Source organism: Malania oleifera, chromosome 7 (assembly GCF_029873635.1).
Source record: "Malania oleifera isolate guangnan ecotype guangnan chromosome 7, ASM2987363v1, whole genome shotgun sequence".
NCBI classification, from domain to species: domain Eukaryota; kingdom Viridiplantae; phylum Streptophyta; class Magnoliopsida; order Santalales; family Ximeniaceae; genus Malania; species Malania oleifera.
The window spans coordinates 76,203,297-76,225,817 of record NC_080423.1 but is presented as its reverse complement, the minus strand read 5'-3'; the positions used below and the strand labels follow the sequence as shown (position 1 = coordinate 76,225,817).

Below are 22,521 nucleotides of genomic sequence, written 5' to 3'. Positions count from 1 at the left end.
ATAGTTAAGAAACAAATTGTAAAAATGCATTTGTTTATGTTGCCAGTTTTTGTTTCTATTGTCACTTTTCAGCTATTTACAGCTGTTTTCAAAAAACAATTGAAAACTGTATTTTATGGGTTTAAGTCTTTCTGCAAATTGCTGCCATAAAATTTTAATATCCAGAAATAATTTTTTTTGGATTGAACCATTCATTTTCCACTCTTTTTAATTAAAATTAAAATGAAATGATCATACGAATTTGAATGTAGTTAAAAAAATCCATAAAATTTTAAAAAATAGAAAAAAATAATGAAAGTCAATTAGAAAATATTTTTACTATTTTTCAATTGTCATGTACAATAAGGTTGTTATTGTAAAGTGAATTTTGAAATATAACAATTAAGTAAAATAATTATAATAATATTTATTTTTATTATAGTATTTTTAATTTGTATTATTTTGTAATTTTATTATTTATCATGTTTTAAAAAATATAATTTGATTTGAAGACAAAAATGAACATTTGTTTAATTAAGTTTTCAATTTGCTTTAGTTTTATAATTATTAAGCAAACGGCTTGCTGGTTTTTGGTTTTAGTTTCTGTTTCTGGTTTTTAGTTTTGGTTTTTGGGATTCATTTTTATAAATTTTGACAGTGATACCAAACGACTCCTAAAAATCAGAAATGGAAATTAAAGCTGTTTTTCACAACTAAAAGGCCCTTGATGGCTCATTCTTTTGTCAAAAATAGAACATGGACAAGTCGTGTGGCCTCGGATCGATGTCATTGTACTATGATTAAATTAGTGAGGGAATTAGAGTTAAATTACTTTATTTGAATGGTAAAACAGCTGTGAAAATATAAAATACATACTTCGAATTGAAGAAAAAAGGTTCAGAGCTCAAAATTAAGTTGATCTTGATCTGGATGTAAGTTGAAGCCAATGAATTTCTTCCTCTTAACAAATGAAAAATGTTACCATACAAAGCACATATGGTTATGAGAAGCAGATTATAGTCTTTAGAAATAATTTTGAAAATGAGTTTTTAATCTTTCGAGTTCTGGTTGAGTGAGAGAATTGATTGCCCTGACCTTGTGATTGACCTTGTTTGGGTGAGAGATCGAGTAGACTTACAGGGCTTGAGAGTAAGACAGTTTTGCGCTCAATTGTTCAGATTGTTGCATGATATTGACAAGTAGAAGTGGAGCTTAACTAATGTGGCTGATATTTTGCATGCCCTACTTGCTGTGTTTTTGATGAATAAACACTTGTAAAGATAAAAAGTCAAAAGATCATGCTGGTGCAAGATGTACACATATAGTAGGTAGATATTTAGGTGGTGTTTGACTCTTGAATCAAAATCGAAAACAAACGGTCTTGAATTTGGTTCAAAGTAAAAATGGAATCTATATTGTATTTTTAGCATTTGGTGTCTAATTTGCCAAATATGTCCTTGTATGTATAGAATAACAAATTATTTAGTATATTATGATGTAATTATGTAATATATAGAGTTAAAGCAGGTTGGGTGAATAAGGAGTCTACAGGATGGGTATAAGATGTACAATGCTATGTGGATTAGAATGTGGGGCAACTGAGGAGCAACATATTCAAAAATTAAGGTTGCAGGAATAACTATGCTAATATGGTCGAGGTCACTTCGAAGAAAACTGCTTTACTTAATGACTTGAAGGGACTGGATGAAGAGTGGAATCAGAATGCCAGGTTTCTCCCCTGGTATCCAATTGGATACTAAGCGAGCACCTTGAGAAGAGCTTAGCTTTTGTGTGGAATTGGGAGCCCCGATCCAAAGGCTGCGATGTTCACCCTTGCTGGCCTTGGGCTACACTGCTGGATGGTATCATCTCAGCCCAATTGGGTATCAAAGGATGTTAATCCTTTATTCATCTTAGTCGAGTAGTGTATGGCGTCACTTCCCTTAGCTCCGAGTAGTGGGTGGTAAGTGATGGATACTATGACATGAGTCTTGTGTGGATGAGACTTGAGAGTTACCCTCAGTGTTGGTGGAATGTGAGTTTAAATCCCTTACCATTTGTATCATGGTTTTTCAGTGACTATCTTAGTCGGGACTTGGGACGAGCTTTCAAGCTGTGAGACTTGATTACTAGGTTGGCTTTCAAACTGTGAGACTTGATTACTAGGTTGGTCATTAGAATGTTTCCATGAATGGAGAATGAGTATGATTGGATAGGACTTGGCATAGTCTTGTTGCCACTCAAGCATGACTCCCTCACACTTAAGGTAGATCAAGGCAAGGGTGGTTCCTTGTGGCCTTGGAAATCTGCATATCTGTGATACCTAGCTTCATGAGTTACCTTGATTGGATGGGAAATGTAGTAAAACTACAGGGCTATAGAGCAATAATGTTTGGGCTCTTAGCTGTTTAGCAGGATTGATGCAGGACATTGACATGGAAAATGGACATGAAGTAGTGCAAGTGTTGCTTTGAGCATCCTACTCTCTTTGTTTTCAATGGATTAATACTTAATGGAAGAGATGGTGACACAGGACAGATTAGGTAGAGATCTGCCTGTGGCTTAGATGGACTTGGGTTATAAAAATTAATGGATTTTAGGGTTATGATTATGCTATAGAGTAGAATTAGGTTGTAGAAGTTAAAACTAGGGTTAAATTGGCTGGGGTTTAATCACAAGAATGTTTGGAATAGTGGAACGGTGACTAGCATTTATTATTCATACATCTCTTTAAAATAAAAAAAATATGACCATTTAAGACTCATAGTCATTGTTGTCAAATTGAGATTCAAATCTTGAACTAGAATCTTAATATCAGGAATCTCGAATCAAATCATAATATTCGGTACAAATTTCCAAAATAATTCCTAATGACATCCATTTGTCTACAACAAACAAAATAATAAAGTACATTGAAATTTAAACAAAATTTTTTTTTTTTTGTGTCAGGAAAAAAACTAATAAAAAATTGAACTTTATGGTGTTTAAGAGAAGAATCGAGAAAAAATAATAAAAAACTGATCCTTTGGTGTTTAACAACCACAAAAAAAATAGTCAGCTTTCATGCATATGCATTCTCTAGGAGAGCAGAAAGTGAACAGCATGCTGTAGAATGCTATTTGAAGGATTGGTTGCCATGAGAGAAGGTGGTCTTTGAAGGAATGTTTGGGTCAAAGGTAAATCCTTCAATGCATTCAGGGATAATAGTGATGGGTGAAATTTGTTACTCTGCTGGAAAGAAACACAGTTTGTAATTGCTGGGTTAGGGTTTATTTGGCAGCAGCATAATGGTTCACAGATGGCTTGTTGTCAGTGTACGGGTCGTTGGGGAGGTTTTCTTGTCAAATAAGATTTGGGAGGGTGTATTATTGGATGGGGATTAGGTTGACGAGGAAGGGTAAGTTCTTGGGATTAGGGTTGGGGTGGAATTGGAAAAGGACTTCTGTATTCATCCCAGGAGGTGGTCTGATGACGGTTAGAGGAGTTTTGCAAGAGAGCTTTGACTGTTGGTGAAGGATTCAGGTAAGGAGCTTTCTACAGTGAATGAGACTGATGCTACATGCTAGCAAGAATCTCGGTCATGCAAGGAAGTTTTGTTGCAAGAGAATGATCATCTCAACCCCCAGGGTGTGGTTCAGGTGGTAGTGCGGGCTGCGGGAGTGCCTCTCACGAGATCAGGTGTTCAAACCCTCTCGGGTTCGTTTCTGCCCCTGAATTCCTGAAATTTACCTCCCTTTGGAGTTGTGGGGTCGGCTTCAAGGGGCGCGGGATTAGTCATGTGAACCGTAAAACGGACACGTGGAAACCTGGCACGTAATCCAAAAAAAAAAGAAAAGAGAATGATCATCTCATAGTGAAGCGCAGCAAAAACTTGTAGTCAAAGATCATTGGAGATGGTGTGAGGTAATTGGAATGATGAGTTGCAGAGAAAGTTGAGCGGTTCACAAGGTTGCTAGGGTTTTGCAAGAGGCTGTATAGAGGTTGTCAGTGAAGTGATCTAGGCCTGGGGCACTAATTATTGTGTTAGATTTGGGCCAACTGTTGGGTAATTTGGCTTCTCCTAAACATGGTTTTAAATAAAGGCCGCGACCGTTACGTAACGCCGTTATGTAAAGGTTTTTTGGGTTACCGATACTGTTACACACCGCGAAATTGGTGGGAAGAAAAATCACGGCCGTAGCGGCCGTTACGGACCGCGACTGTTACGTAAAGGCCGCTATGGCCATTACGTAACCGCTATAGGACTGTTACACCAAAAAAATATTTTATTTTTTACTTTTTTTTCTCACTTTTTCTCTCTCTTTCATATATCATTCTCAATATACCAAGTCGCAAGAGGGGGAAAATATTATAATGAGGATGACAATGATGCAAAATTTACTATTTCTTTAAATACTCACAATAGATGCATTAATTAACAATTTCAAAACACTAACTTGTTAGGAAATTTTTTTTTTTAATAATATTAGTAATGTGATATTTATGTTCTTTATTTTTCAACTTCAACCTTCTTTCTTTTCTAGCTATTTTATATTTATATTATTGGTATGTCTTATGTGTCTAATAGATTAATGGAGTGTATAATGTATTTTATTTTATTAATTCATTTAGCACACATAAGAATTTATCACAGATAAGAACAATGAGAAGTATAAATACGCGCACACATGTAATTTTCTATCAAATTATGCTTTAAAACAAATGTAAACTTGTTGCCCTTACCAAATAACTTAGTTACTCGAACTAAAAGGTCCAAAATACACTAAAACCCTTTCTAAGAATGGCTAAAAATTTAAAACATGCAAGTACGCTAATATGCACAAGGTTGTGCGTGCTTCAAAAAAATTCATGGCCGTTACACCCGCTTCCCGTTATGTAACATCTGCTACTCTTGCTTCCCGTTACACCCGTTACCGTTACGTTACGCTACCCGCTACCGCGATTTAAAACCATGCTCCTAAGTCAGTGGACCATACCCATGTGTCAGCCTCGTTGGGAGGTCAAGTGACCTCGATGTGCAGAAGAGAGATCCAATTTGTGCCCATAAAAGGTTAAGAGTTAAATGGGTCTCCTTTTCATACTCAAACTTCTAACCTTCATAATCAACGTAACAGGTCGAATATGAGTTTCAGGAAGGGCTTGTATAGCTCCATTACTGTTGATTCTCAATTGGAGAACGAGAAGCCGGCATTATCCTTTTTGCAGAATGGCGTACACACCACATCCATATTGCTGAAAAGGGTTCACATTTCTACATTGCAGCACAGGGTGAATGAGAAGGTCAATTGTGAATGGCAGATTCTGTCCAGGGGCAGGAGCATTTCAGTTAGTCTTGGGATTTCGGTTGATGTTCCTGTGAATTTTGTGCGAGAGGGCTGCTGCCAGGATGAGAGCATGATTAGGAAGTTGCTATTGTGGACAGGTTTTTTGGGGGGGAAGGGAGTGTTTCACTAAGGTCCAGGGAGGGTGTGTGAATGATATTCAAAGGGCATTAATGATATGGGGGACTAGTTTATTGGTAAAGGAAGGAATTATGAGAGGGTTTATGCATGCCTGGTGGATAAGCGAGGTAATTCTTATGAAACAACAAAAAAAATTTCTTGGGTTTCTGCATTGGGGAATCTCTGAATGTCCAGAAGGGATAGATGTGAGGGGTAGCAAGGGTAATGAGAAGGAAAATGAGGTTGATGATATGGGGGACGAGTTTATTCTGGTAAGGGAAGGAATTGTGAGCGGGTTTGTGCTTGCCTTGTGGATAAGTGACGTAATACTGCTGGGACAACAAAAAAAAATTCTTATGAACATTCTGATGGTACTGTACATTGGGAATCTCTGAATATTCAGATGGGAGATATGGACATGAGGAGTGACAAGGGTAAAGATAAGGAAAAATGGGGTTATGTGCTGGATAATGATAGTGATGGTGCTAGTCAGTTTGCGATGATGGCGGTTTACTTTTGAATGAGATCTGGCATGTGGCTACATTTCCAAATCAACCAATTTATTTGGGGTTATATCTTAAGTGCCTCCATCTCTGATGGAAGGTTTAGAGGGTATTTCGATATTTGAGCAGAATGGAATGGGTAAGGAGCAGCAGTGTAAGGATGGTGTTTTTCTCATACCTGTAGATGAGGTTAATGGGGAGGACCTAGACGCACCACAGTTTTTGGATAGAGTTGGATTTATCATTTAAGGCCATCTGGTCCCAGAGGTAACAAAGCTTGTCTGGATGAGGATAAAAGGAAGTTGAAGAAGGGTCAAATTGAATTAGCAAATTTGAAGTTCGGCCAATCATGATGGAAAGTGTTTAAAGAGAGGGTTTCTTATTTGAGTTTTTTTGTTAGTTTTTGTTTTTTTGGCTTTTTTTTTTCTTTTCTCTTGAGAATTGTTTGCCCTCTTTTAGGTAGTAATCACTTTTTCCTCTCTTAGTATTTCATCTTTTATTATAAAAAAGTGCATTTGATTTCTCTAATTAAAAAGCAAGAACAGGTAAAGAAAACACTCAAAAAACACCTAAAATAACCTTTGAATCTTGATTACACAGCAAAATGCACTAGCGCCTTAGCTGACCAGTGCTCTGCCTCTTTTTCTCAATGGCAGAACAATATATTCCTTACTGTACTCCAAGAGTGAAGAATGGGTCTTTGACGGCAATAGAATACCTAACATTTTGTTTTTCTCATCTTTTCAGGACAGTAACTGATGTAAAGAAGGAATGGAAGGCAATAGTGTAAAAAACAGTAGAGAAGTCATTTTTTGGGGTTCTAAACCAGTTGATTTCAAATGGATCTGATAAATTTGTGGGAATCATCAATTCAAATTGGTTTGTTTGATTCAGCAGGTAAATCGATGGATTCGGCAATGATTCAGTTGTTTTTTGATTCTCTACTAATATACAAATTGTTTGGTGTGGAATTGATACAAATCTTATGATTTGGATGGCGAATCATACGATTCTAACAACTATGCTTATATTTACTGATTTTACTAGGACTTAATTTGCTCAGATGACAAAGAACTCCTAACGCCAACCCATGACTTAATTTCTGAGCACATAGTTTCACTACTGAACTCCATAAGGGCTCTTTAAAAACAACTATAATCTTGAAAACCTAAAATTGTGATAGTTACCATCTGCCCTTGAAAAATACAAAATTGTGATTCTGCTTGTAAGATGATGCTCCAGAAATAGGAAATGGCGACAATGAAAATAAAGTACAGCCCTTTAGCTTGTCTCAGTTATTCCTATCTTGAGGGCCATTTACTTCATCTAAACCATTGAATTGCAATATCCAAAATCAAGTTCCACTTTTCCATCACCATCTACTTGAATGATATATTCAGCTTCATGAGATATCTTTGAAGGCATTTCTAAACCACGTTCAATAGCGCCATTGTGTGTCCTTGGTTTGCATCTGTGTCATGTTCATAGTTACCTAGAACACAGCATGTTTTGGGTGATGTTCGGGTACGGAAATGGGCTAAGTTACTTAGCCCCTGTTACAAACCAGTTAAAAAACGTACTTATAGTACTTATCACTTAAAATTAGTAATTGTGCAGTAATCAGTTCTTGGGATGTAGGCTTAGTTTAGTTAGTAATCGATTATGGGTCATGCTATGCTTGAATCACTTTGTTTGATTGATTAGTCAGTAAACTATGTTGGATCATGGTATGTTTTGAATTATTTACTTAAGACGGAATGCAGAATATAGAGAAACATCATCATTATTCTTAAAAAAATTATTTTGATTATATATGAAAAACAAGAATTATTTATAAATTAACTTATTTCTTTTAATGTATATTAATGTGTTAACTTTTTAATTGTATTACTTAAGACTTGGTTTTGTTGTTGTTGTTGTTGTTTTATGCTACTAAGTGAATAAAGTTGTTGGACTCTTTAAATAAATAAGTCAATATGAAGAATTAAAATATCTAATATTGTACAGCATTGCAAATTTACAATTTTCTGGGGTGAATGTCAAAGACTTGTTTGCACAAAAAAGTGTGGGAGGGGGTTCAATTCCACAGTCATTCCAACAGATCTGCCTCTCTCCTCCACGACCCCCTCTCCTGCGCTTGGGCAACTCCATCCACCATTGGGGCAGCTGGAATCTAGAGACCTCCTCTCTGTTGCAGGCTTCACAGCGGCTGGAAGCCGTATTCTGTCACTGCTGCAGGCTGCTCAGCTGCAACTTTTAGCAGCGATTTCATGTCCTTTCTATCATTCTACCATTCATTGTTCAAGCATGACTCAAACTTGAATTTCAAAAGATATTTACAGTTTTTCTTACTATTTTTGTTGGATTTTTATTTGAAAATGGTTAGCAAATATGGGACACTACTTTTGTCAATTTGGATCCTGACCCCCATTGATCTGGGATGCTGTTGACCCACGTTATGGTTGTGTGATCTGGATTGCTGTTCCGCTGCCCGGTGGGGGTGGGGAGTGACCCAAGTAACTGTGGTCATGCTCTTTTACACCTCAATTGCACGTCATTGTTGCTTCTTTGCTGCCACCTTCATAATATATTTTGGTAAAATTACCCCCCCCCCCCCCAACCAGGTAACCATGGTCATGCTCTTTTACACCTCGATTGCACATCATTGTTGCTTCTTTGCTGCCACCTTCATAATCTATTTTGGGAAAATTACACCCCCCCCCCCCCCCCAGAGGGGGGGAGGTGTTGTTTTTCCTTAATAGGAGTTTGATTTGCTTGCGGGTTTTGTTGTTTTGTGGCATGTTTATTTAGTCATGCGTGTTGTTCTGCTGCCTTTTCTCATCTTTGTGTTTCTGGTTGTGGTTAGGTTCTTTAGAGGTTCTTGCTTTGATTTGGTTAGCAGGCCTTATTAAAAACTGTAAGTGCCACATAAGTCCCACATTCAAGTTCTGTCTACAATCTATCGGACGTGTTATTATTTAATACTGGCTCTTATATGTTGAATTTGTGAATAGTAACCCTAGAAATGATTTTTTTTTTTGGGACTTGGTCTTTTAGAGACATGCTAGGAGGTTGGATGGAAGGGTGTTTTTTTCACTCTTGGGGTTGCATTTCTCTTATTCATGCTTGTCTTTCTTCTATCCCCTTGTATAACTTGTCGCTAATCAAAATCCTCGTGAGAGTGACTTGGAGATTTGAGAGCGTGATAGAGATAATCTTGTAAGCTGGTTATGGTGCTTCCTTTTTAGAGTATGACTTTTTTGGCACTAGGTAATCCGCTGTAAATTTTGACTTCTACACAATGGGTAGGATGCTTTTGTTGGAGATCATATCACTTATTTTAGCCCTTGGAAATTTGTGCCTCAGATTTTTCAATACTTCTTCCCTCATGTTTGGTATAGTGTTGGTAATGAAGAGAGAATCCACTTCTGGGAGGACCACTGGATTGGGGAGGTTCCTTTGGCTATCATGTATCCTGGCCTCTCTTGCTTATCTTCTGTTTATGATACCACTATTTCTGCTTTCGTCCTCCCACAAGAGAGTGGGATTCTTGGGATTTCATTTTGTAAGGAACCTTAATGAGAGAGAAACTGACGAGTTTGCTCACTTGATTGATGTGCTTCATTCTTTTTGGTTCCAGTTGGTGAATGACAAAAGAGTTTCAGGCTTGGACACTTTTAAGGGTTTTTTTTTTCTTGCAAGTTTTTATATTCTCATTTGACTCGTTATCTGAATGCTATTCTTTTTGCCCCTTACTCTTTCATTTGGAGAGCCAAAGTCCCTTCAAAGATGAAAGCCTTGCAAAGAACAGTGGATTGCTGCTGTCTCCAGCTGGCGCAGTGGGAAAATTGTTAATGATCATAATGTAATCCTTGATGTTTGCGACACTCTACAGAGCGGTTGATGTTTTGTACCACGGGTTGGAACCCCCTTGGTGCCTTGTTGATATAATTTCTCTTTACTGATAAATAAAATTTAGCAGTGATCTTGGGAAAGACTAATACAATGACTTGCTTCTGAAACATAGACCTAACAAGTCTTTATTCTCTGATGCGCGTGTCCTTCGCTTCAAGAGTGGAGACACTTGTTCGCATCTGTTCTTACATTGTCATTTCTCTTCAATCCTTTAGTAACTTAGTTGATGTTTCTGGAGAGAAGTGGGTGTGCCCATACTCTTTGGAGGAGTTTTGTTCTATGAGTTTTAGGGGATTTGAGAAAGGGAAGGAGATAAAGGTTTTGTGGCAGTTCTTAATAATGACTATCTTTTGTTGCATTTGGATGGAGAGAAGTGCCAGAACTTTGAAGGGTTTTAAAACAAAATCCTTATTTTTTTCTCAATTGAAAATTTCCTAATTTTTAGATCTTCGAAAATAGACGCCTATAACTCTCTGCCCCATTCTCCATCAATCTTCCCTTATTAGAGAAAACTTGACCTAGAGTTTTACAATGGCACAAGAAGAGTGTGGAGTATATAACCATGAGGTTCAACTTACAATTTCATTTTGTCCATTTTCAATTGACATGCCAATATCAACAACTAATTACTAAAATTCTCTTCAAGATTTTGTATCCCAATAAGGTCAATACGTGGAGAATTATTGAGTTGGAAGATAAAATCAAAGGTTGGAGTCTATGTGTCTGTCATAGGCTTATGACTAGATTCAACAATTTTATCCTCCAAAAAGTTCTTAATATGAATTGAATTCCTAATTTTTAGATTGAACTCTGCTACCTGCTCCTTGAACTCTTTTGAGGACTTGAACAACACTTTGTTCCATTGCATTTGCTTGCTCTAAGAATTGCATCGTGTAATCTACTATGCACACAGTCAATGGTGCATTCATTTCCATACTAAATCCATGACAAACAATAATTTGAGGTTCACTTTCTATTTCTTCTTTCATGTGATCATGTGTAGTCAGTAACAATAACAACTTCTGTTTCATCTTTGATAGGCTGTTTTGAGATTTGAAGCTCACGTTGTCAAAAATAAGAAATCTTGTCTCTTGTGATGGAAGATGATCTCGCCTTAGGAGTCATGGAAAGATTTTGATAGTAACAAAATTTTCATTCTAAAGAATGAGAAGGTTGTTTTACATTGTTGCCTTTGGTATACTGTGTTTCATCCCACCACAAAGCTGTAGCCCACAAGCTTATAAGATGCAAATCTGGTCCTTATTTATGGTATTCCATTGCATTCAATATAAATATCAAGATAAAACAGACAGTCCATCAACAGGGCGGACCTTGGATCAACGGTAAGGTTTCTCCTTTGTGACCTGCTGGTTACGGGTTCGAGTCCGAGGAAACTGTCTCTCTGCATAAAAGCAAGGGTAAGAGTATGTACAATGTGACGACGCTCGCAAAGCGGTGAGCCTTGTGGCCTGGGGACACCCTTTTATAAAACAACCAATCAATGAATTCTTGCTTGGAAAGATTACCATTGAAATAGGGAGTATCCTGAAGACAAGGCATGGAAGCCTGTACTGTCTCCCAAATTTATATCTTTTTCCAAGTATAAAAAATACTGGCTTCCTGCTTCAAATTTCTTTGATTTCTAATCAGTATTTCTCAGAATTAAATCTCACTTCGGGTGTTGAAAGTACTGAAGTTAGAGACGAAGCTGGAATACTTCTATGTGCGCGTTGATAGCACTTGTGCTGCCAATGAGGGTCCTCTGGTGGTGGCCTTTTGGTTGCTAGTGGATTGAGGGGTTGTGAATCGAAAGGTAGTGGGGGTATCAAAAGGACTCAGGTGAAAGTTGTAGGGTGGTGGTTAGAAAAGATTAAGGTGGCGTGCATTGTTGGATAGAAGTGAAAGTTGGGGGAGGGGCTTTTCAGAGGTTTGATGGTGGTGGAGGTGTTGAAAGATGATATCGACAATATGGTGTTCAAATATGAGGGATGGTGCGGTAATTTTGTGGTAAACTTGCAGGATGATGAACAGTGATGGATTGTAGTTGCTTGTGAAGGCCTTGTATTCCTTTTCTAGGATTTCTTTGTTTTTGTTGCTGTTTTTCCCTACATCACCCACCTTGTTTAAATGTGTTAATTAAGCATTAAAATTTTACTTCAATGCCTAACTATGTCCAGTATTTTAACATTGAGCTCAATTGATGACATTGAAATAATTATGCTATCTTTGCCCGTAAAGTTACGACATTCGTGCTTAATTATTGTAGGGCAATGTTCGCGAATAAAAGGGTGAAGGCCAAGCATTTTAAAGCAATAAACTTGGAATGCACAAGGATGACACACTTTAAGGTGTTGGGGCGTAAGCCTTTTAAGAATTTATTTTTAAATAGCTGAAAGAAACTTCCTACAGTGTGTTGAGTATCTGCTGAATAGGCTTCTTGTCATAGTCGTGAACAGTGATTTGATTGATGATGAAGAAAGAGAATTCTTGGTTCAGTTCTCCACCTTAACGACAAAAAAAGGATTGATTAGATTCTATTAAGTGACTCATAATGATCATTTATCAAAGAATGACTAGTTATCAAATGATTGAACAATCGGAAGCAATTTACTTATGATACTTAGTTGACATTCATAAAAAGTATCTAATGAATTATGAGTTCAATACATCCTGTTTAGCAGAAATATGGATATTCCTTGCTCATTATTAGACAATCACTTATTCAAAAACTTTGTGTAGGGCTAATAGTTTTCATTTCCCATCTCATGGAAAACCCTTTTCGCTTCGCTTAGCCTTATCCCTCTATAGGGGTGTTTTAGTGATACATTCTATAGGAACTAGACGATTCTATTTGGTCAAATACTTAGCGACAAACTCCTATGCCCCTTTCATTATGGTATTTTAGAACAAGTTCTCGGATAACTAACCTAAAGGTTTTTTTATTGATGATATTGATATTGATATTGATGATAGTGACCTCGATACGAAGTTGGAGTGGATAACTATGATGAATGCGCTAATTATGGATCAATTCTTTGGGATCCTTCCTTTCTTCAAATGGAACGAATAAAGATAGAATTAGATTGATTCCCGAAATGCCTTTCTGGATATTCCTTAATGTCCCTCACGGAATGTGAGAAGCAGATGATTATTCATTTGCCTCTGGAAGAAACGAAGAATTTCTTGAGAATCCTACAAGATCCATTCATTTGTCACGAGTCAAGCTTGTTCAGGGCATTATGCTTGCCTGTCACCGCTTGTCTTGTGCATTTGGGATGAGTTTCCATCATGTAAATACTAGTGTAGGATTATTTTTCAGAGATAATTTTTTCCTAGGCTAGAAAGGGGAGTATGACTCCTTGGTTATATTGATGTTACCTAGTGTTAGAGTGAGAATAACATAAAAGACACTTTAGGAGAGGGTGAGTATTCATTAACTTGTAAAACTCACTGGTTATTGTCAACGTGTTTAGTCTACTTGCCTCTCTCGCTAGGCACACATTGTTAACAGAGATATTGATAATGAATTACGTTGCTTCAATGTTTATTGCTTAACTACCACTGCTTTCATAAGTTAGTTATTGTTTCCACTTATATTTGCTTGAATGACAATGAATGTGTTTTGTTGGTGAATTGTTGTAAATGCTAGGCTTGCTAGTTAAAAAAGAGTTCTTTAGCTAGTGCCGCATGGTCCTTTCACAAAGGTGTGAAATATTTGGCCCATGACACCTGGTATCAAAATGTGGTTTGTTGCTACGTGAATTTATTTGCCTTCATTATGGGATTAGTAAAGCTTTGGTAAGTGACCATGCGAACCAATGCCCAGACAATTAATGTGCTGGAAGGAAAGGTTGAGTTGTCAGCCAACAAAGTGGCTGAAGTAAGGGCCTAATTGAGGGAACGTGTTGATTAATTGGAGGGATCCTAAAGAGATCAACAAAGTTCGATGGCGGAGTTGTTGAAGGACTTCCACCACACTACAGAGAAAGGGTTCACGCGAAGCACTAAAAGGTAGGCACGGTGAACGCTACACGCTCTGGTAAGTTAACATTGCGGAGAAAGGGTAATAGTTTACGCTAAGCGCCTAGGACAGTATGAGGGGTGTCATGCCAAGTGCCCAGGAGGGTTAGGCAGGGTGTTACACCAAACACCAAAGGGTAGGCGGATTGAACGCTGTACGCTCTAATAAGTTAATCTTGAGGAGAAAGGGTAATGGTTTATGCCTAACACACAAGAGGGTATGCAGGGTGCCATCCTAAGCGCCCAAGAGGGGTGGGCAAGGTGTCACGCTAAGCGCCAAAAGGTAGATAGGGTGAACGTTGTACGCTCTGGTAGGTTAACCATGCAGGAAAAAGGGAATCGAATTCTTAAGGTAGACTAAGGCAGTGCTTATGCCTTTTGCTTGTTCTTTGTGGCTGATGAGAAATCACCTTCGCATGGTGCAAGTTGTTGTAAGGAAAGGAGATGAGGAGAAGTTCCTTTCAGCCATGAAATTCAAGAAGGGATTGAGAAGGGGTGAACAAACGTATCTTGTCACGATGGTGGTAGAGGAATAAGTAGGCCAAGAACTAGTGCCTATGACTATTTAAGTTGCGTTGGATGGGTAGAAAGAGAAGTGCTCTTTCGCTCAGCGGAGTATCAAATTCCTTGGTCATGTAATTGTGTATGGTCATATTCGGGATGGATATGGAGAAGGTGAAAGCTATTCAAGAATGGAAGATTCCAATGACAGTGAAGGAAGTTCCTTTCTTGGTTTTGCCAACTATTACAGGAACTTCATAGAAGGGTACTCGAGGAGAACTGCTCCTTTGTCAGAATTACTAAAGAAGTATTAGGGGTGGAATTGAACAAAGAAGCGCCAGGGAACCTTTGATGACTTAAAGGATGTCATGATGAGAGATCTGATACTTGCTCTTCTAGACATCATGAAACCCTTCGTGATGCAAACGGATGGATCGGACTACACCCTTGGAGGAGTCTTGTTACAAGAGGGACATCGTGCTGTGCATGAGAGCTGTAAGCTTAGTGAAGTGGAACGGAAGTACACATCTCAGGAAAAGGAGATGCTAGTGGTGATAAATTGTCTTCGCGTGTGGCGAAGTTACTTGGGTCAGGTCATGGTTTGTGGTGAAAATGGATAACTCAAGTGTTAGCTCCTTCTTCACATAGCCAGAGTTGATACCCAAGCAAGGTTGGTGGCAAGAATTCTTGGCAAAATTTGATTTCTCATTTGAGCACAAGGCTGGGTGGATGAACCAATGCTGATGCACTGAGCAAGAAGGTCAGCTTGATGGCCTTGCAGATAGTAACACACTAGTGGGTACCGTTACCATCATGATGTGGGAACGCATCAAAGATAATTTAGCCAAAGATTCAGTTGCGTAGAACCTCATGAAGCTGACCGAAGAGAGGAAAGCATGTCAGTTCTGGATGGAAGACGGATTGCTGATTACCCATGGTAGCTAGCTCTTTGTGCCACGAGTTGGAGATATAAGGAAGACATTGTTGAGAGAGTGTCATGATACCATGTGGGCTGAACATCCACGATGGTAACGCATTTTGGCAATATTAATGCAGAGGTATTATTGGTCGAACATGCGTGATGATGTGGTTGATTATACCTGGACTTCTCTCACTTGCCAAAAAGATGAGGTGGAGTGGAAGATTGCAGTGCTACTGGAGCCCCTACCAGCTATCTCACTAGATTTCATCACCAACTTGCCCAAAGTGGGAGATGCAGGGTTTGTACTTGTGGTTTAGGCAGGTTTTCGAAGTATGGTACATTCGGCAGAGGAGACAAGACAATTATTCTTCAAGAATATTGTGAAGTATTAGGGTGTTCCTCAAGATATTGTCAGTGAAAGAGATTCAAGATTCATTGGCAACTTCTGGACAGAATTTTTTAGAATCCTTGGTTTGTAGCTTGACATCTCTTCGAGCTATCATCCACGGTCATATGGACAGACGAAGAGATTCAACAGGCTACTAGAAGAGTACTTGCGCCATTTCGTCAATGCCAACCAGAAGAATTGGGTGCAGCTACTTGATGTGGCTAAGTTTTGTTTCAATACCCAAAAGAGCTCAACAACTAACAAAAGTCCTTTTAAGTTTGTTATAGGCTAGTAGCCGCTGTTACCTCACGCAGTGAACGAGCCGTACAGAGGAAAGATTCTTAGAGCATACATCTTCACCAAAGAATGGAGATGGAGTGCAGAGATTGCCCAAGCCTACCTTTAGAAAGCTTCTAAGCAAATGAAAAAGTGGCAGATCAGGGAAGAAGACTGCAACACTTTAACGTAGGTGACTTGGTGTTTGTTAAGCTCAATTCTGAACAGATTAGGTCATTATGGGGATGAGATAGGAGACTACTTCGTAAATATAAAGGACCACTCCTCATCTTGGCTAAATTTGGGAAGGTCTATTGTTGAGTTGACCCTCCAACTTGGATGAAAGTGCATCCTGTGTTTCATGTTAGCTACCTCAAGCCACTTAATTCTGATACCGAAGATCCAAGTAGAATTTAGTCAATTGGAGCAGAATTGAGGATAGTGCAACCTGATAGACGAGAAGTTGAAGTCATCCTTGTAAGCAGAGAGTTCACATCCTCAAGGAAGAAGTGGCAGAAGTCCTTAGTGAAGTGCAAATGCCTTGGTGATGAAGAAATTAGCTGAGTTTCTACAAAAGATATGCAACCATTCGGGAACAAAGTTGAAGTGGACCTAGCATCAAAAGTCTACGAGGTATAAGTGAGGGAGTGTCACGAGCCGAGCTTGCTTAGGGCATTAAGCTTGCCTGTGACGCTTGTTTGGTGCATTTGGGATGGGTTTCCATCATGTAAGCACTGATGTAGGGTTAGTTTTTAGAGAATTTTTTCCTAGGCTAAAAAGGGGAGTATGACTCCTCAGACATATTGATGTTTCCTAGTGCAAGAGTGAGAATAGCATAGAAAGCTCTTTAGGAGAGGGTGAATGTTCATCAAGTTGTAAAACTCGCTAGCTATTGTCTACGTGTTTAGCTTACTTGCCTCCCTTGCTAGACACATATTTTCTTGAATGATAATGAAATTGTTTTGTTGATGAATTGTGGTAAATGCTAGGCTGGCTAGTTAAACAAGAGTGTTTCAGCTAGCGCCGCGCGGTCCCTTCACAAGGGTTTGAAATATTTGGCCAGTGACACTTGGAGGCAATAGCTGGCTGATCCTTTCTTGCACAAAGCTATCATCACATCCTCTTCCATTCTATGTCGGCATGAGTAGCTGAAATATAGAACCTACTAGTGTAATCTGCTAGTCTCTTTTATTCTTTCTTCAAATGAGTTGCAGGTGAACAAGCTGCTGTTAATTGCAAGGTACACATTGTTCCTGCATGCCTTGCTTCATCTAATCTCACGTTCTAATCTTGCCAAATCTCCATCTGTTAAAGATTTGTTGTTGTTTAATCTACCAAATTCAAACAGTTCCCTTCAATTTTGATCCAGACGAATACAACTTTTGAGCCTTGTTTATGTCATGCCATTATAAGTAGTGCTCCAAAGAGTACACCTAATCATCAAATTCATCAGGAGAACATCCCCATTAAAATATGAGACTTGAATTTAATTCCTTTATTGAAATGGTCATTTCATCCTTCACTTAATTGAGTATGAGGAGCGCCAACAACTATACCACTTTCCGGTTTGGTAGGAAAAATCAATGGGCCCTGACCCAAAGCTGCAACTTCAATTGTTAGCCTATTCAAAGCGTTAATATTTTTATGAGACATTCTCCATATTTGTACCCTACCATATATATATATATATTGTAGCTATATAACAATAGTACCTTTTAACACAATTTGCCAACAATTCTCAATCTATTCATTCAAAACTACAAACTTGACTTATAAATTTTGAATATATATTTCTGAATTAGAGGATAAGATAAGAAAATTATCTCTAAAATTAGAAAAATCACTAAAGAAGGTTGATAACAAGAAAGACATTGAAATAAATGATCTCAAAAATCAGATTAAAGATAAAGAAGAAGTCATTTATAACTTTACAAAAGGAAAAACGAATTTTGACAAAATTGTAGGCTCCCAAAGAATGTCTCCAAACAAAGAAGACATTGGATTTAATGGCATTGAAAATAAAAAGAAAAGGAATCTTTACATGAGTTATTTCTCAAAAGCTTCCAAAGATAATGTAAGCACATCCCTTAATGCTTACACTAACACCATATGTTATTAATGTAAGAAAAATGGACATATAAAGTTTGAATGTCCATTTAAGAGAAAAAGTGTGAAAACTAAACAAATATGGAGAGTTAAAGAAACATCCTTTATGAAACCAATCGGACCTAAGAAAGTATGGGTACCGAGATGATATACTAGTTCATAAATGAAAAACTCAATGGATTAAGTCATTCCCTTTAAAAATTGAGAAAATAACTTAATTCATGATTAACAAACAAACTAGTTAAAATAGAAAAATTTAAAAAAGAGTTTAAGATAAGTTTGAGAATGAATGACTATATGAGATGTTATATGCTTACATGCTTATATGATATGCTACATGATATGCTTGACTTATATTGAAAATTTATGACTCACTATGTTGAACATTTAAGCACGAGATTATTGAGTATAAACATGAATTTTGATATGAGATTAATTCTTGATCATGCATTCTATTGATGAATTAAATGGATAGACTTACTGCTTTTTATATTGATATTCATGAGCTATGAGAGATAATAGTTATATTGGTATCCATGAGCTATGTATAATGTGATAATGACTTTGGTATCTATAAAGTCTTTGGTATCCATGAATATTTTTGGTATCACATTTTAAAAATTTTAATTGGAATCATAATTTTAAAAAAAAAAAAAAAAAAAAAAACTCATTTGATATCACAATCTAAAAGATCAATTGATTTTTTAAGCATGATAAGAATAATTATATCTATGAGCATGGTATGACATTGATGATATAAGCATAATGAGTATCAATGTTTTAAAATATAGGATGATGAAAGCAAAATTGATAACAAAATTGAATGTATTGAATTTAGGGGGAGTGTTATGTCATATTGCTTATATTATGATTGTTTCTCTATTAATCAATTCAGAGAATTTTCAATTGGTATCATGTTAAATTTTCAATTGGTATCAATTCTCAATTGGTATCATGAATTTTAAATAGATATCATGAATTCAATTATAAATCGGTATCATAAAATCAATAATTGAAATCTTGAATATTATCTAAAGGAAAAAACTGTTAGTAATGAAGTTATAATTCATATATTTGCATGTTATAACACACTGCACATGTTATATTGAAAAATAATAAATTGAGTGTGTTCATATGTTTGATACGCATGTTTGATGATATGCTCAACATGTGATTTTATTTGAACTTAATCATTTTTTTTTTTATCCTTTTTGATGGATGTCAAAAGGGGGAGAAGTTTTAAAGAAAAAATTAAGCATAGTTTGCAAATTGCAAAAACTGAGTATGAACATAATATATATTAAAAGGAGGAGTATTTGATAGTGATGAACATGCTTGTAAAAGAGGTTTTGAAATTGACATTGATCTTGCAAATATTGTTAAGATGATGCTTATCGAAAGAGGGAGTCTTTTTAAGGCTCACTCCAATTTTTGCTTTTTATTTGTCATCATAAAAAATGGGGAGATTGTTGGCCTTATAAGGCTTAACATCTTGTTTCGATGCTAACAAACAAGTAGAACTTAACATGCTTTGTTTTAAATGATGAATGTAAGGTTAAAAAATTTATGAAAGCTTGTACTTCAAAGGACGATTATATCAAAGCTTGAGGCATGAAATAAAACTTGAAGATCATGAGAGCATTGATATTAAAAAAAAAATTTCAAGAATGAAAGCCTAAGTGATCAATATGGAAAGCTAAAAAAAAAAATGAAGCAAGGATAAAGACCTCAAGGAATTCAAGGATTGAAAATTCGAAAGAGTCTATAGGAAATTTCATGTAAGTACTTTAAATAATTTCAATATGGATATATGAAACTCTTAGATTAATTTATTAGACCTAAATGCCTTTTAACATACTTGGAAAATATTTTTATAAGTTCAAAAATTATTTCAAAAATGTTATAATCATTTTTGGAATGAAAAGTATCAAAAAGAGGATTTTCAAAATGCTGTTAATTTTTCTATATCTGCATTGAGGTATATTTTTCTCTATAAAAAATTCTTTATTTTAAAATTTGTTCAATATGAACGTTATTAGATTTTCTTTTTACTTTCATTTGACACCAAGATCATCAAATTTGGAGTTGCACAGAAAAAATTATGACAAAAAAACAGAAGGGTACTCGAAGTTGATAGCAACTAGTAGACTGCCTGAATCAGGACAGACGTCTGGGTGGTCAAGTCAGGTGACTGCCACCCTACTGTCCCTGCTGCTCCTTTAAAAATAACATGGCAGGCGACTGGTGGATTGGAGCAGACCACTGCCACGAACATAATTTGAAAAAAACCTCAACGAAAACATTTTTTAAATGGTTTGCTTGGGGCTTAAGTTTTGTGAAAACTTGGGGGATACTCCAAGTCACTTGAGGACCAAGTTACATACCTTTTAAAGTCTATAAATAAGCCTCAAAGGTCATTAAATCAATACACCAAGAATTTAAATTCAGCAAAAATTTAAAATCTCTCTCAATTGCTCTTAAATTCTCAAGGCTCTCTCTTGCTCTCAACTTACACGAATTCAACTGAGATTTTGCTTATCTTCTTCCATCGGAATTGTGTTACAAATTTTAAATCTTTCAATCATTGAAAGAATTAATCGGTGATATACTTTCTTGAATTTCAAGTTAAATTTCATATTATTATTTACTTTGAAATATATTATAGTTCTGAATTGTTGTACTAATCAGCTCTTTTAGGAGCAAATTCTTTGTATACAAATATTTGATTTATTTCTTGTAGATTGCCGATTTCAAGGATTGTTTGGATCGTTGGCTAAGTAAGGGGATATTGCTTAGAGAGGCAGACTCTAGCCTAGTTAAGGAGTGACCGGATAAGGGGATATCGTTTGAAGATGGCGAACTCTAGCCTTAACCAAGGAGTGTTGTAAAGGTATTGTTCTGCCCGTTAAAGAAACATGTTTAGTGAATCTTTTGATGGTTTGTCAAAAGCGAGGAAGTAGGCTAGGTATAAGCCGAACCTTGTAAAAATCTCCGTCTCACTCTCTCTTTCCCTATTCTTTATTTTCAGTGCATATTTAAATTGCATGGATGATTTAAATTTAAAATCATATAAACTACGTAAATTTGAAAATTAAGCAAACTTTAAAGTTTGATTTTGATTTGACTTGTGGAAACCGAACGAGAGTACGTTGGTTGAACCGTTCTTTGTGGAAATCATACAGGAGTACGTTATTTGGCTAAACACCCCAAAGATAAATTAACTTAAGAGTTTATTTGAATTCTGAAGTTTGGAAAGAGTAATTGGATTTTATATTGAACATCATATTGAAGAAGTAATTTCATATATACCGGGTTTTGTTTAAACTCACATTCACCATAGGGCTGAACATAATACAAAAGCAGAAAGTTATATATACTATAAATATACTGTGATTGAATGGTATAAAGTTTGAGATTGAGTGAATTGTATTTATATTTCAGGAAGTACTGAATCTTGAATCTTCCATCAATCTAATAGTGCTGCAGTGAACTTATATTTGGCAAACAAATTGTGGTTGAAGATTGAATGTTTTATTAGTTGTCTTGTTGATTGTTTAAAAGAAACCAAATTTTTGTTTGATTGATAAAATAGATGAACACGTCAAAAAATTGGTTAAATATTAAAAAAAGTTAAAGACTTTTAAAAGAAATTTTTAAAAACCAATTCACCCCCCTTTTGGGAAATTATTCCTAATTTCAACTTTCACTTGGGACCTAAATGGTAAAACATCATTCTTAGTCTCATATCTTGATGCTGGTCTATTAACTAGGAAAACTGCATGACTTAGGGGAATTTTCATTTCGCACACACTTATTATATTCTGAGTTGTGTTATCCATTTTGAACCCCTATTGCACAATACTTGGGTATAACCTTAACTGGCTATCATGCTTTTAAATTGAAATGCAATAAGTCATGCTAGGTGCTGAATGACTAATATTTGCTGCATATTGAAATTCCTTGAAAAACATGAATATTTGATGAGTGTCCTTAAATGAACATCATCCTTGAGCTTATTGCAAGTATGTCTGTACGTAAATATGCAGGGGGAGCTTAAGTCCCACTTTTAGGAAAAATAAATAAGAGCTTAATGCATATAATCTCCTACATTCTATTTAGAAGGATGAACATGTGTTGAGTGCGCTTAAATGAAATCCATCATTGAACATTAATGTACTTATGTATGCTTGAAACTATACTGGGGAGCATAAGCCCCATCCTTAAGATAAGGAGTTATAATCCTTAAGATAAGGATTATAACTCACCTATCCTATGGACTCGCACTATTATTGTTTTTACATTTTGAGTCCGAAGCTTTTTTAGATACCATGAACATCATATCTTGTCTTCATTGAACTATTTTTGATATGGACTGTTTCTAGTACATATGAACACTATGCATGACTTAGTCTTTGATCTTTAGCGCATGTCTATTCTAGGAACGATTTTAGTGGTAGGACACAAATCGTT

At 36.4% G+C, this 22,521-nt stretch overlaps 1 long non-coding RNA gene across 2 annotated transcripts in view; it reads left to right on the top strand.

Annotated features, from left to right (window-relative positions):
• LOC131159162 (uncharacterized) overlaps positions 1 to 21,167 on the top strand; it is a 30,650-nt gene extending 9,483 nt beyond the window's left edge. The window contains exons 3-4 of one of the 2 annotated variants that reach the window (XR_009137741.1): positions 6,671 to 6,820; positions 20,792 to 21,167. This is a non-coding gene — a long non-coding RNA (uncharacterized LOC131159162). The remainder of the gene's footprint in view (positions 1 to 6,670; positions 6,821 to 20,791) is intronic. The other variant, XR_009137740.1, reaches the window with a different exon arrangement.
• Positions 21,168 to 22,521: the final 1,354 nt, after the last annotated feature.